Raw genomic sequence first — 13,573 nt, 5'->3', positions numbered from 1 at the left:
TGTTATTTTTTGTTTGTTTGTTTTTGTTAATTTGAGAAACATGGATATTGAAATCCCACCTACACAAAACCAATGAGATGTTTAAAATAGTTAGACTGTCTCGAGGAAGATTCTACTTCTGCACAGAGCTATCTCCTTCCACATAAGCTACCAAAGCTGGGAAAAACAATAAAAAACACAGAAGATTGAAATTTAGAGAACACAGTAAATAAATCCAAAATACTGAAGTTTTAAAAGGAAAAGAACATTTGTAATGACATCTCAGTATATGAAAAGTGCTTGTGGGCGTACTCTCTTGTTCCTCTGCAATCTCACTGTAGGCTAATGAACATTTTTTGTTAGTGGCTTATCTGCTCATCAGGTCAGCCAACTGATCCAGTTCCCTCTACATCCATGAGGCCATTTCAGCTAATGGAGAAGAGCTGGTGGAATTAATCCACACTTTTCATTTTGTCTGCATACCTGTTAGCTAGGATTAAGTCTAATGTGAACTGCCCCAGATTTTTATTTTTATTTAACATTTATGTATTGCTGTCCCATTTTAACTTTATGTATTGTCTTTAAACTTTCAACATGTGTTTATAATGATTCCACTCTGAAAAGTACCAGAAGCCCTTTTAAAAGTTTTAACACCTTGCTGATCATACCTCCATTGAGAGACTTGCATAAAGTAAACTTAAAATGTTCACATGGCAGTTCAAATAAAGCTATCTTCATTCTGTAGAGCTCAAAGATAGCCGTGGTGGGAAGTTTTCTTTATCCTTTTCCTTGTATAGATACAGTTAAAGGATTACTGCAAAGAGGTTAAAAAATAATAATTTAAAAAAGAAGAATGTTCCTAGTTTGTTATTGTTTTTCTTTGGGAAGACAGGTAAAACTGTAATAAAGTTAATCAAAACAGTACTATGACAATAATGTAGTGCTCTGTATTTGCTGGACAACTTTTTGTCATGTTATGTGTGAACATCAATTTAAACTCACAATAAAACTGAGGCTCTTGCCATATTGACTATAAATTTTCCATGTCCAATTTGTCATCCATTATTTTCAAAATATGCAGTCTCAAAATAGTGAGAACATACAAATGTGTCTTTTAGAAAATCTCAGAAGAGAAATCATGAGGATATTAAATCAGAAAATGAAACAATCTTAAAACTTACACTCAGATTACTGTAAACTTCTTCCTAAATTAACTTCCTCAACTAACAAAATAGTTTCCTCTTGCTTACAGTACAAAATCTTCATTCTACAATACAACCTCTGATAATACTGTAGGATCACATCAATAAATCACATCAAAATTTAGAGAGAACTTCTTTTACCAGAGCTAAGAACTTGTGAGAACACTTTGCTAGAAGTATACTTCCTTCATGAACCATCTTTAAAGACAGTCTGTGGCTTCAGATAAATTTCTAAAATAAAAATAGTGCTACAGTAATAAAGGATTAATAATTTTTAAGATGTAATTCAAATAGATAATACCAAAAACATCCTCAAACTCTCAGTGTCACTGAATAAGAAAGTTAAAAACGGAACAAATTAAGATTTTGTTGAAAAGAAGGCTATAGTTGTAGCTCATGATCTTTTCACTTGAGGCCCTGAAGTGGAAATTGGGAAGGAGCTGGGACTTCCCCATGAGGAATATTCCATTGCTTCTCTGGGAAAGCCTTTTCACTGCTCAGTCTTTTTGACAATCAATGAATTTTTGTCTTATCCAGGAGGAATTTTTAATGAAGAAAATTACTCAATTATTTAAGATATCATGACAATAATAAACACGTGAATGATTTGCTACTCTGTTTAGAATGATTATCATTTGTTTCATTGATTATCATTTGTGTCATTGATTATCATTATAAAAGTAATACTGTATAATACATTGCACAATTGCTTAGATTGTGATTGTTTCCCTTGAAGCACTAAGGATTCAACAAGGTTTCAAGTAGATGCACTGAAGAGGTCACTGTTTGGTATAAATGTCAGGATATGACTAAAGAACAAAGCAAGGAATGAAAATAAGAATAACCTGAAGAAAACGGAATAATCACAGAGAGCACAGAACAAAGAAAAAAAACACTTGTTAGAGTACATAAAAAATGCAGTAAGTCTCCTTTCAGAAATGGATAGAAGGAATAATTCATAGTCTAATAGTCTATTCACTTTTGAGCTCTCAACTGAAGGTTCACAAGTCTAATTCACAAGACTATTCACCTAAATTTACATCACTGAATATCCAGACACACGAAATACTTATGTAATACATATATAGCGAGCAGATAGAATATTTATCTATTAGAATTATTCTATGAGGAGTTTGTTTAAAAAACTTGAACAAACTCTTTTCTTCTACAGTGCATTTTATTGATAGTCCTAAAAACTCTCATAGAAGTGAATTGTTATCACTGTCCCAATTAGCTAGTTGACAGGCAAATTGAAATGTTTCCCAAGCTCACACATCAATTAAAACTAGAGCCTAGACATCTGCAATCTCAGTTCAGCAAACATAGCTTTTTTTTTTTCTCCAAAAACAAACGGCAGAATTAAGCATAACTAAATTTTTACATTTACGTAATCCTCAGGGTGCCAACAGCCACAATTACATATATTTTCATCTAGGAGTGAAATTTTACAACCTGTAAAATTACTTGAAGTTAGAAACAAAAATGCTATGCAGGTAGAGTCGTCTAAAGGCGCAGACTACAGCTAACCTCTAGAACTACAGCTGTAGTCTATACATTGCTACGAGTTTCCAACACCAGCTCCTACTCCATTTTAGAGGATTAACATTGATTAAACAGGTAATTCACTGCTTAGAAAGCTTCCTGCAGAAATAAATTCTTAGATCATAGCTGTGCAAGAACACGTTCAAAGGAGAAAACCATGCAAGTTATTTACAGCAATATCCAGGAAGTACAGTACAGTAACAGAAGGTCTGTTAATCAGAGACCGTGGAACCTGTCAAATAACTTTTTTTTTTCCACTTTTCATTTTAAGTTCAAATTGCAGCAATTGAAGAAATTAAAGTTGTAATCCAAACAGAATACTAGAATATCCCATGATTTCTCAGATATACTGCAGGAGAAATTTTTTGCTCAATATTCTGCAACAAGCCATTTATCTGCATATCATTTTTCTGCTAACACTGTAACATTTTTTTTTTTCCTGATACGAGTGCTGCTCCAAAAGTAATGCTGCCTATTTGATTACATTGGCCCATCACATCAGATGCAGACATCGGCAGTATGTGGAAGTTAAACCTTCTCACCAATATTCCTCTGTATTTTATTACTGTGTGACAGATGGAAGCAGAGGAGCAGTCTGACAAAAAGGCATCTGACATGGAAGTGCTTATGAAAAAAAGGTGTGAGAATTAATTTCTCCATGAATTAAAAATGACACCCATTAACATCCATCAATGCTTGCTAAATGCTTTTGGAGACCAAACGGTGGATGTGAACACACTGAGGTGGTGGACAGTGCATTTCAGCAGTGGTGACAGCAACATGAAAAACAAGCCACGTTCAGGATGACCATGCAGATTGTTTTGAGCATGGCATGCAGGCTCTTGTTTATCACTGGTAAAAATACATAGCTAACATTTTTTAGTACATTGAAAAATACTGTTTTATAGCTGAGAATTTGTTCTATCAAAAGTTTTATTGTGTTCTTTGTATCTGTTGTGGTTTTCACAGAATTAAATAGGAGGCATGACTTTTGGAGCAACCTGTGTGTATGTACTTATAATATTAGCGACGTTGACTCTAGTGTTCCATATAACTTACACATAGTTTATTAAAAAACTTAACCTTTCTTTCTGTAACACTGCTCTCTCTGAATTCAGCCCTGAAGGTACTAAGCAGACACACACTTTGAGGTTTGCATTATTAACAACAGCCTCTTAGATGGTTTGCAGAAACAATATCAAATGTTGTCTGTAACTCAAATAGTTTGTCTGTTTAAAAACAACACTTTTTTAGCTCTTATTTTTAGAACATTCTAGTTCATTTGCCAAGACAGCTGTGTACAGATTTACAGCAACATTTTGAAGCGTTGATGTAGTAGTGATGGGAAACACCAACTTTTAGACTTCCTGTGACTATTTCAATGTGATATTGCATGTGTAAATTTGTGACACATTTATTTTGTATATATGTATGTAGAAATGCTGCATATAGATATATATGAAGTATAGTGATATGTACATGTTTCAAATAAATACAGCTGTGCTTTGCAGCATCTATTTGTTTTCAAGGAAACGTTATCGTAAGTGAGGATTTGGGCAATGTTTTGAATTATTAGAAGCCAAAGGCAAAGAAAGATTTATTTGATTGATTCGTAGTTTTATCACCAATATTTAAAACGCAGTAATACTTTGCTTTAGGTGGAAGTATTTTATTCCAATTGAGAACTCATCTTTAATTACATACATAGACCTATCATTTGCATATGACTGCTATGTTCAAATCCTTTCATACTGTGGAATAACAGCATAATGCATATGCCCTGCCATTGCACAACTACCTTCTGGCAACAGTAATAATTTCTTCCACAAAAGTCAAAGCAACTTACTTTTACTCACTTTGATTCAATGTAGCTGCTGGAAGCAAGATCATGTAGCCTTCGGTTGGCATTTCATAGACCGGCACTGCCTAGTATTCTGCTAAGAGGCAAAGACTCTCATAACTTTCTGAAAACAAGGAAGTTTAAAAACCCACCTCATTTTTGACTCAGCCTGTTTTTCAATTTTTTAATATTCATTTTTTAACTATGAGAAGATTTACTATAGATGATAACAGAAAAAAAAAAAATCATGTTATGACTGCAAGACAGCATATTGTTATTCATACCATCAGAACTGAGAATATTTCTCTGAAGTTTTTAACCATTCCTGAGATGATCACCTTTATGCACATTCTCATCCATCTCTAACAGACATTTTTCTTCAACTTGTGTAAACTGCTCTATAGAGAATCTCAGTAACAGGAAGAATGCCTGTCCTTTACCTAGAAGTGGTTTCATTTTAATGGTTAAAACTATTAGACTTTGTACCCAAATATATTTAGCCTTATTGTAATATAAAAACCCTTATGAAAGTTGTGCTCAGAACATTCATAATGTACTACATTCACTAATGCAGGAGAATTCCTCTTAAGAAGAAGTCTCTTTTACTGTACAACGAAAGGAATGTATTTCAGTGGTGGAACAAAGGGATAAGGCCTACCCAAAGAATGGTTTAAAAAAAAAAAAGGAAGAGAAAAAAGCAATCATTATAAATTCCTCCCCTCCACTCCAAGTTCAGTTAACAAACTGTCCATTGTTATAGCAATACAGAATACCAGAGATGTCAGAATCTTTCCTGCTGTCTTCTTATGACACACTCTATGTGTCCTTCAATCATTCCTATAGAAGCTCTCTGTTCTTTACAGATTGTCTTTATGTACATATATCTGAAATTAATGTCCTCAACATTCCTTACAGAAATAGAAGTTCGTTATGTGAGAGTTCCAAGCTGTACAGGAATGGTTCCTATCATCTTCCAGTGGTGTCTTCCTTGCCTACACTCTGGATGACTAATGAAATACATCTAGACATGATTACATAATTAAGAACAAGACTTTAAACAGCAGAATGTAAAGAGATGTGGAATATTAATCACTTTACTGAATAAAGTATAAAAAACTCATCATTACTATACAAATACAGGCTGGTTGAAGAATGGATTGAGAACAGTCCTGAGAAGGACTTGGAGATAGTGGCTGATGAGAAAAATCAACATGAGCCAGCAATGTTTGCTTGCATTTCAGAAAGCAAGCTGTATCCTGCCCTGCATCTGAAGAAGTGTGAGTAGCAAGGAGAGGGAGGTGATTATCCCCCTCTACTCTGCTTTCATGAGACCCTTCTCTCATGGACTATTGTATTCATTTCTAGGACCCCCCAACATATAAGGGACACAGACCTCCAGCAACTCCAGAAGAGTACCACAAGGATAATCAGAGAGCCTATGGTTACAAGCTGAGAGAAGTTGTACAGTCTAGAGAAGAGAAGGCACCAAGAAAACCTTATAATGGCCTTTCAGTATCTAAAGTGGACCTAAAAGAAAGTTACAGAAGAACTATTTTTCATGGAGTGTAGTGATAGGACAAGAGGTAATGGCATTAAACTAAAAGAGAGTAGACTTACAGTAGACATTAGGAAGAAATTCTTTACTTAGAGAGTGGTGAGGCACAGGAACAGACTGCCCAGAAAAGTTTTGGATGCCCCTTCCCTGGATGTTTTCAAGGTCAGGTTGGATGGGGCTTCACACAATGTGGTCTAGTGGAAGATGTCCCTGCCCACAGCGTGGGGGTTGGAAATAGGTGATCTTAAAGGTCTCTTCCAATACAAATCATTGTTTGACTCTATTACACTTTGTATGCTATCTGAGCTGTGAAAACAGACAGGAAAGCAGCTCTCAGATCACAGAAAATGCAATTTAACTTAATTAAGTCTAGCTCAGACCTCTAACACATTTTAATATCAAATGCTTGTATTGCAGGATACAAAAATACACTGCGATGTACAGCTGACTCCTATTTGGGAGCAGAAATTTCAATTGCGTTCTTTTTCCTCACAAGCCATGATATAACCACTTCTACATTTCACACATAAATCTCATTAAACATTTCTGAAAGAACAGTATCTGCTTTGTATCTTACAGAAAGCTAACATTATAAAAATATATGTTCTTAGTTTATTTATGCTCAATGGTGTTTATCTACTGAATTTCACTTTCATTTGTTTGTTCAAAATTGTTACTACAAGTAGACTTCCTGTGCAATAATATCTTTCAGAGAGAAATAAGGAGAAGCATTTGCCATCTGCCACTAAATTCTAATCCCTGTATGGTAATCTTCTACACATAGCCTAAGTATGCCTTGAAAAGGGACAGCCCTACGTGAAAAAAATCAACATTTCTCCATCCTACCAAGTTCTGTCACTGGTTAACATTCTACTAAGTGAATATGAGGACATTTACATTATTAGATTTCTTTATGTAAATTCATGAACAAGTTGCCCTATTGGCTATTACCAGAAGAATATCTGAGAAAATAGCTGAAAATATTGTCCAGTGTATATATTATGATCACATTAATATACCACTATATTTTGCATGCTCTCAGGAACGACTGAGACTTATGACATTAAATTTGAGGAACCATAGCAACATTTTGAGAGGAATCTTTTCAAAATGAAATTCTGTGTTGTAGGTTGTTTTGAAGTTATTTGACATTTCAGTGTCACATTTAATACTCTCGATCAATAATGTAATATACTGTACACTAGATTTCAGTGAGTGGAAAGACATTTTTGTATGCATGAGTTATCTACTGAAGTTATCATAATAAGAAATACTTCTGTTAACCTGTCTTTGGATTTATGCTTTTTCCCTCTACTTTTGATCAAATCTATGATAATTTTCCTAAGATAAAATAGAAAGAGATACTGGGGAAAAAAAAATCACTCATCTGAATGCAAATAGGCTTTTTTTTTTTCCTCTAACTCCCAGGGCTTATCTTTTTATTACTATCTCAGAAAACAGGACAGTCTGGTTAGAGCCAGAGGCTAAATCAGAAATGACTTGACAATCCACTGATAACATGGCATTTTAGAATATACTCTCTGCTCCAAGCTCCAGCAGCTATGACTGAATCATAAACTGTACAAGTCAGTCAGCCTAGGATTTGTTTTCTACATAAAGACTTAACAGTATTTCAAGGGTACTTTACTGCCCGAAACAAACTTTCATCTAGAACATTTATGACATACTACCATCATAGGTCAGAAAAGAAAGATCAAATGAAATAGGAGTTTTGTTAACTAGATTTTCTTTGTTTACTTGTTTTCAATTGTATGAGTACCTGTAATTCAGTCTTAACAGTCAGGCTTCTATAAGTCATGGTATCTTTTTAGGTTCTCTGAAAAAAGTGTGAAGAACAAGATCAATATGTAAAATACAAGAAAAAACTGGGGACACATATGAACGCACATGTATTAATGACTTTGTATTGACATGTATTACATGACTTTCAGAGCACTTCATTCAGCCTTCCATCTTTGTTGATTTGAACAGAAGACTGTACTGATGCAATTCCCACAGTCAATCTTTTCCTGTGTAGGAATGTTTATGATTTAGGATCTCAGATGTATTCTAACTGCTCTATGCTCCAGCCTATATGTAACATACTTTCATGTAGTCATGTATATCTGGCCAACAGGAACTTTTTTTTTCCTTTGGAAGAGGTCTGAGAAGGGTCTCAGACTTGTAACATCAGACCGAAATCTAAAGAAACATACAGACTAGGCACCAGATATAGTTGATCGCTTCAGGTCAACAGAAATTTCAAGAGAAGTGTGTTTCACACATATCACATCATATTATACCTTCTCTTGAATTTCAATTTTTCCTTTTACGTAAGGAACAGAAGAATGAAAAGGATTTAAAGTGGGATTTCAAGGTAGATGAAATTAAGGTATAGGAAGGCATGTGGTATCTCATAACTTTCAACACTGGTGGACAATGATGAAGGTTTTTGTTGTTGTTGTTGCTGTTGTTTTAAGAAAAAATTCTAATTACTGTCTTAATTTTTCCTGGGGTCTCTGGAAAGAACACTACTAACGACATGAGTATTTTCATTTGGCAGTGTTACTAACTACATCAATATATGCATGCAGCAAAGCATATCATGTTTACGAAGCACTCTAAAGCACCATTTTTTACAGATATTTTAACAAACAGCTTGACTAAGGAAACATACTTCACACTTTACACCTCAATTTTTGTTAAGAGTATTGCTTTCAAAATGTATGGATAAAATTGATAAACCGAATATAGACACACATTGTTGTCATTGCTAGATATAGATTGTGCTGTGCTGCCAATTAGAAGCATGAAATCAGAATTAAAATAGTTTGTTAAAAAAGTAAAAATAGACTGTTTCTTCCTGATCTTCTAGTACTAATACTATTCTGATATTACTCTACCCTACTTCTCAGAACAGAAAATTCATTTACCACTCCATCTACTTTCTCCATACAGCTCTTTCCATTTCTCATGCACATAAAAAAAAGAGTCGTGTACTACATTTGTCTGATTTATATTTCTTTTTCCCCCTCTTTTCAGGGTTGTACTATATAGTTAATGCCAACTTCTTGCTTCTACTACACAGAAAGCCATCACGCATTCCCCAAACTATACTTTTCAAAAGACATAAGTACTAAGCTACGAATCAAGAAAACTATTAAGTGCATGTACCCTAGTAGCAATACCTTCAGCAAAGGGGTAAATTAAATGTGATTAAGTAACCAGCAGGTTAACAAAAGGAGAGCATTAGTGTATTGGTGCATCAGCTTAAGTTTCAAGTGTCCATAGCAGTTTTCAAGTGTGATCAAGTATCACCTTAAAGACAGATTTTAATTATGTATTAATAACAATTCAAACGGCTCATACCATTAAATGGCAAGATATTACTATTTCTTTAATTACTTGGGTGTTAAACATGACTGTTGGCTGAACTGTAGTAAACCAGGAGGAAATAATTTTACACATTCAAAAACATTAAGCATATTTTGCGTGCTTGATATCCCTATTTGCCAACTCGAAACCAAATCTCATCCAAGATTATTTCAAATTTCATGCTTCTAGAATCTTGTGCTAGTGAGAATAAGAAAAATGAAGCGGAATTGTATATCCTGAAAAGTCAAGATGTATGGGTTCAGAAAGGAGAAAGTGACAAATTCTGAATCAGGATAAAAATGAGAAAAGAGAGAAAGAAGTAGGCTGACAGAAGCATTCTCTGCATACTAGAGTTATGCCTGCTTATGTCCGTATCAATACATATGCAGGCATAACTATTGTGAAAATCCCATGTTAAAAAGATCTTGAGTTGTACCTCCCCTCCCAGTTAAATCAGTGTTACTCCTCTGAAGTTAGTATTTCACAAGTTTCTCCTCTCTATTCAGGGCCTGTAAGACACAGCCACATATTATCTTCCAATAGCTGGACCTTCAAATTAGAAAAGGTATCTGAGATTTTTTAACAGAATGCATTGCCAATTCATGTCTTGAGTTCTTACTTTCCTAACTATGATAAAGAAATAACTAGGATAAGCATTTAAATGTTAATACTACAGATCTGAGAAAGGAGATTGACTCCAATATTTAAAATGGCAGAAACAGTAAAATGAACTTTCCACTCCCCTGAAAGAAATGACTCTCTAATCTAGGCAGCAAGTGGTCTGGAATCTGTTTTCACAAGGCTGAGATCTTTACCACCTGCCTTCTTTCACCAAAAGAGCATTAAAGTAAGTGAAAAATATGAGAAAGCCCCCCTTTTTTGATAGCATATACATTCCAAGTTTTTGAACAAATAAGACAGACATAATTCTCTCAAGGCCTCCACTCTGATACATGAGATTTCTTAATTGACACTTACTTTTAATCTTAACTCTAATTTTAAAATTAGAATGCAATCATCACATATATAAGATTGTATTTCTGAAATCTATGAGCTAATATTCTTATCCCAGTTAAAATGAGACAAACAGATTGCTTTTAATGCTCAGTGGCATTCTTTTTATGGACTCTTATTTCTACATAAACCACTTAGTTATAAATAATCCATGCACAGAGCAATTAGACCTCTTCCTTGTTTTATAGGTTATAGACTTCAGACCTGTGTAAGCAACAAAATATTCTAAAGCCTGTAGTGCAACAAAGCACATTTAAACAAGAGTTGTTAAATAATTTTAAAATTATTTAATCACTTCTCATTTATCATATAATTATAGCCTTAACTAAGCAACAGAGTCACTGACTCCAAACTAAGAAAACACTGCTACCTAAAGTCATTATAGAAGAGTTAAAATGAAGACTACAAAGTGAAATGTAACAGAAGGATAGGATATCGAAAGAAATATGTGAAGCCGTAACTTCCATAAAACTAAAAATTCAGAACTAAACAAAAACTTATTGCCACACTCTTTATGGTGTTGAAGAAAAAGTTACCCTGCTACTTTTAAAACTATAATTCCATACAATTAAAGCATCATGTGATTTACAAGGGGTAGTTAGGTCACTGAAATCAGAGAAAATTCAGTGGGCTTCAGTGGGCATTGCATCAAAACTTATGTGTTTCTTCTATTTTGTGCAGAGAAGGGGAAAAACAGAATGGAACTGAGCTAGAGGAGAAAGGTGTCTACCAAAAGGAGAGGATATTTGGCTTAGGTATATTTAGCTTAGTCTGTATTGTTTGGGGGTTTTTTTGTGGATTTTTTTTGTTTGTTTTTCTTTTCTTTTTACATTAGTGTTATTTATAACCTTTATACTTTAAAAATACAGTCAGGTTACACAGAATGGTGCAGCATCAGTAAAGACATTCTGGGAGAATTAGCAGCAGTAACTGAATTATTTGCTCTCCTCTGTGTAAAAAAAGATTCAATATTGCCAAGGGAGTTACATTCAAGGACAGAAACAGAGCGAGAAAATTTTTCTTAACAATATTCCAAAATGAATTCAGATTTTAAGAGACTGAAAGAATGTTAATCTGTTTTATGCATACACAGTCTCTTTTAAGACAAATTAATTATGCAGCAGAAGCATTAAGCATAAAAATACAGGCTTTCAAATGTGAGTGCTAAGTGTAGTACAGGGAAATGAAACCAATAGAACTGATAGAGGGAGATTGAAAGAGGCTAATTAGAAAGCGTCTGGGAGAATATAACCATTTGACAAAAAAAACATAAGATAAAGCAATGTGAGCTTTAGCAGATTATTAATTGTCTGCAAGATTTATTATCTATTCACCTTTGAGATCAGCTTTCCCCCCCTCCAATTTTATCTCAACTGCAAAAGTGCAAAACAGCAAATGTAAAAACCAGTTATAATGAGGTCACAACCTAACTGTGTTCTTACTTCAGAGTAACATCCTTAGGAACATGATACCACACAATAAACTTTAGTTCAACCAAACAAGATTCTAAACTGGAAAACTATGACCTGATTCTTCCCTTCCTTAGTTTTTCATAAAAGATTATCTTAACTGTATTTTCTGTGGACCCCAATACTACTAACGGTATTAGTGCTCTGAGAGACATCCCTTTCAGTCATCCTAAGTACATTCGATAATGCAACGACTTTCTTCCCCAAAGAAAGCTGGCATAGATAGTTTTTCACTGTAGCAGTCACTCAGTCACGTGGTTAAGATTCAGATTGTACACAAGACCCTGAAATCAGGCCCATGAGAAATATGACTGAGACTACTGATTTTCAATTGAATTAATGTAATAGCAATACTATTAAAAAATGGAGAGCAATTCCATGCAAAAATGTACGTAAATCATTTTCTACATAGAAAATAATGAGATATGGCTTTAAGATGGCTTCTGCAGCCCCTGCAACAATGTTTTGCTCATTAGTCATGTTTATTACAACCAGGAAGGTGGAGAACTTTATGCATAGAATAAAGGCAGTCAGATAGAACCTGATGTAAGTTGTAGACCTATTGTGTAAATTTACAGTAGGCCTACTACCTCTACAAGCTGTCTTCAGATTTACCTGAGAACTCCATACATAAAAAGACCATATGGTAAAGCTTTACTTTTCAAAAATACCTCAAGAGAAATATGCTATCTGTAATAATAATGTCTTGATTTGTATGATATATGACTAAGCTTTTTCAAGCAGTGAAAAAATAACAATAGAATGAGAAAGAATGGCAGTAAGCTACACAAGGAGACATTCAGACTGGACACTAAGAAAAAATTATTTACTGTGGGGGTGGACCAACTCCAGAACAGGCTTTCCAGAGAGGTGGTAGATGCTTAATTTCAAGAAACGCTTGAAACATTTAAGGACTTAATGGAATAAGTGAGTGAAACAGACAGTTATAAAACCTCTGTCATTTAAGTCTTTTCGCAAAGTCACTAAAAAAATGACGGGATTCAGAATGTGATCAGATTCGGAGTATGACCAACAAATGCTTTTCTTTAGCACTTCTTCAGTACACTTCTTTATAACGTAGAGAATGTCCTGTGAAATAGCTGATTTATAAAATATTTCCAGAAAAATATTAAGACATAAATGCCTACGAAAAGACTTCTGTCTTTCACTCTTGCTGAATATTAATCAAAGTACTTACAATTCTGTCTTCTGAGCATTCTTCCTTCTTCAGACTCTTCCTCAAGCGCATCCATTTATGAAAGAATTCTGCAAGAAAGTTACTTTTATTGTCACAGGTTATTTAAGGATTATGGGCAGTAGAAGTAAGGCTGATTCTATCCTTTATTATCTCATTTCTATACTGATTCATCACTACATTACCTCACTTCCAAATTGTGATAATTCTACTGAATTCAAAGCAGTTATCCTCTCAAAAATCTACAATAGCACATCATTCATTCAGACCCACATACTGCTATGTCAAACTTGAAAACCAAGGTCAAATAGTGACAACTAGAACCATTGCTATTTTATTGGAGGCAAAGTCTACAAAGTCTACAATAATTACAAAGCACAACGAAGTTCTACAGGGGAAAAA

The 13,573-nt window shown here is 34.3% G+C and overlaps 1 long non-coding RNA gene across 1 annotated transcript in view; it reads right to left on the bottom strand.

The window, feature by feature from the left end:
• Positions 1 to 13,176: 13,176 nt before the first annotated feature.
• LOC116216619 overlaps positions 13,177 to 13,573 on the bottom strand; it is a 16,183-nt gene continuing 15,786 nt past the window's right edge. Inside the window, exon 4 of the long non-coding RNA XR_004159751.1 lies at positions 13,177 to 13,242. This is a non-coding gene — a long non-coding RNA (uncharacterized LOC116216619). The remainder of the gene's footprint in view (positions 13,243 to 13,573) is intronic.

Source organism: Meleagris gallopavo, chromosome 4 (assembly GCF_000146605.3).
Source record: "Meleagris gallopavo isolate NT-WF06-2002-E0010 breed Aviagen turkey brand Nicholas breeding stock chromosome 4, Turkey_5.1, whole genome shotgun sequence".
Classification (NCBI taxonomy): Eukaryota; Metazoa; Chordata; class Aves; order Galliformes; family Phasianidae; genus Meleagris; species Meleagris gallopavo.
This window is presented reverse-complemented; position numbering and strand designations above follow the sequence as displayed.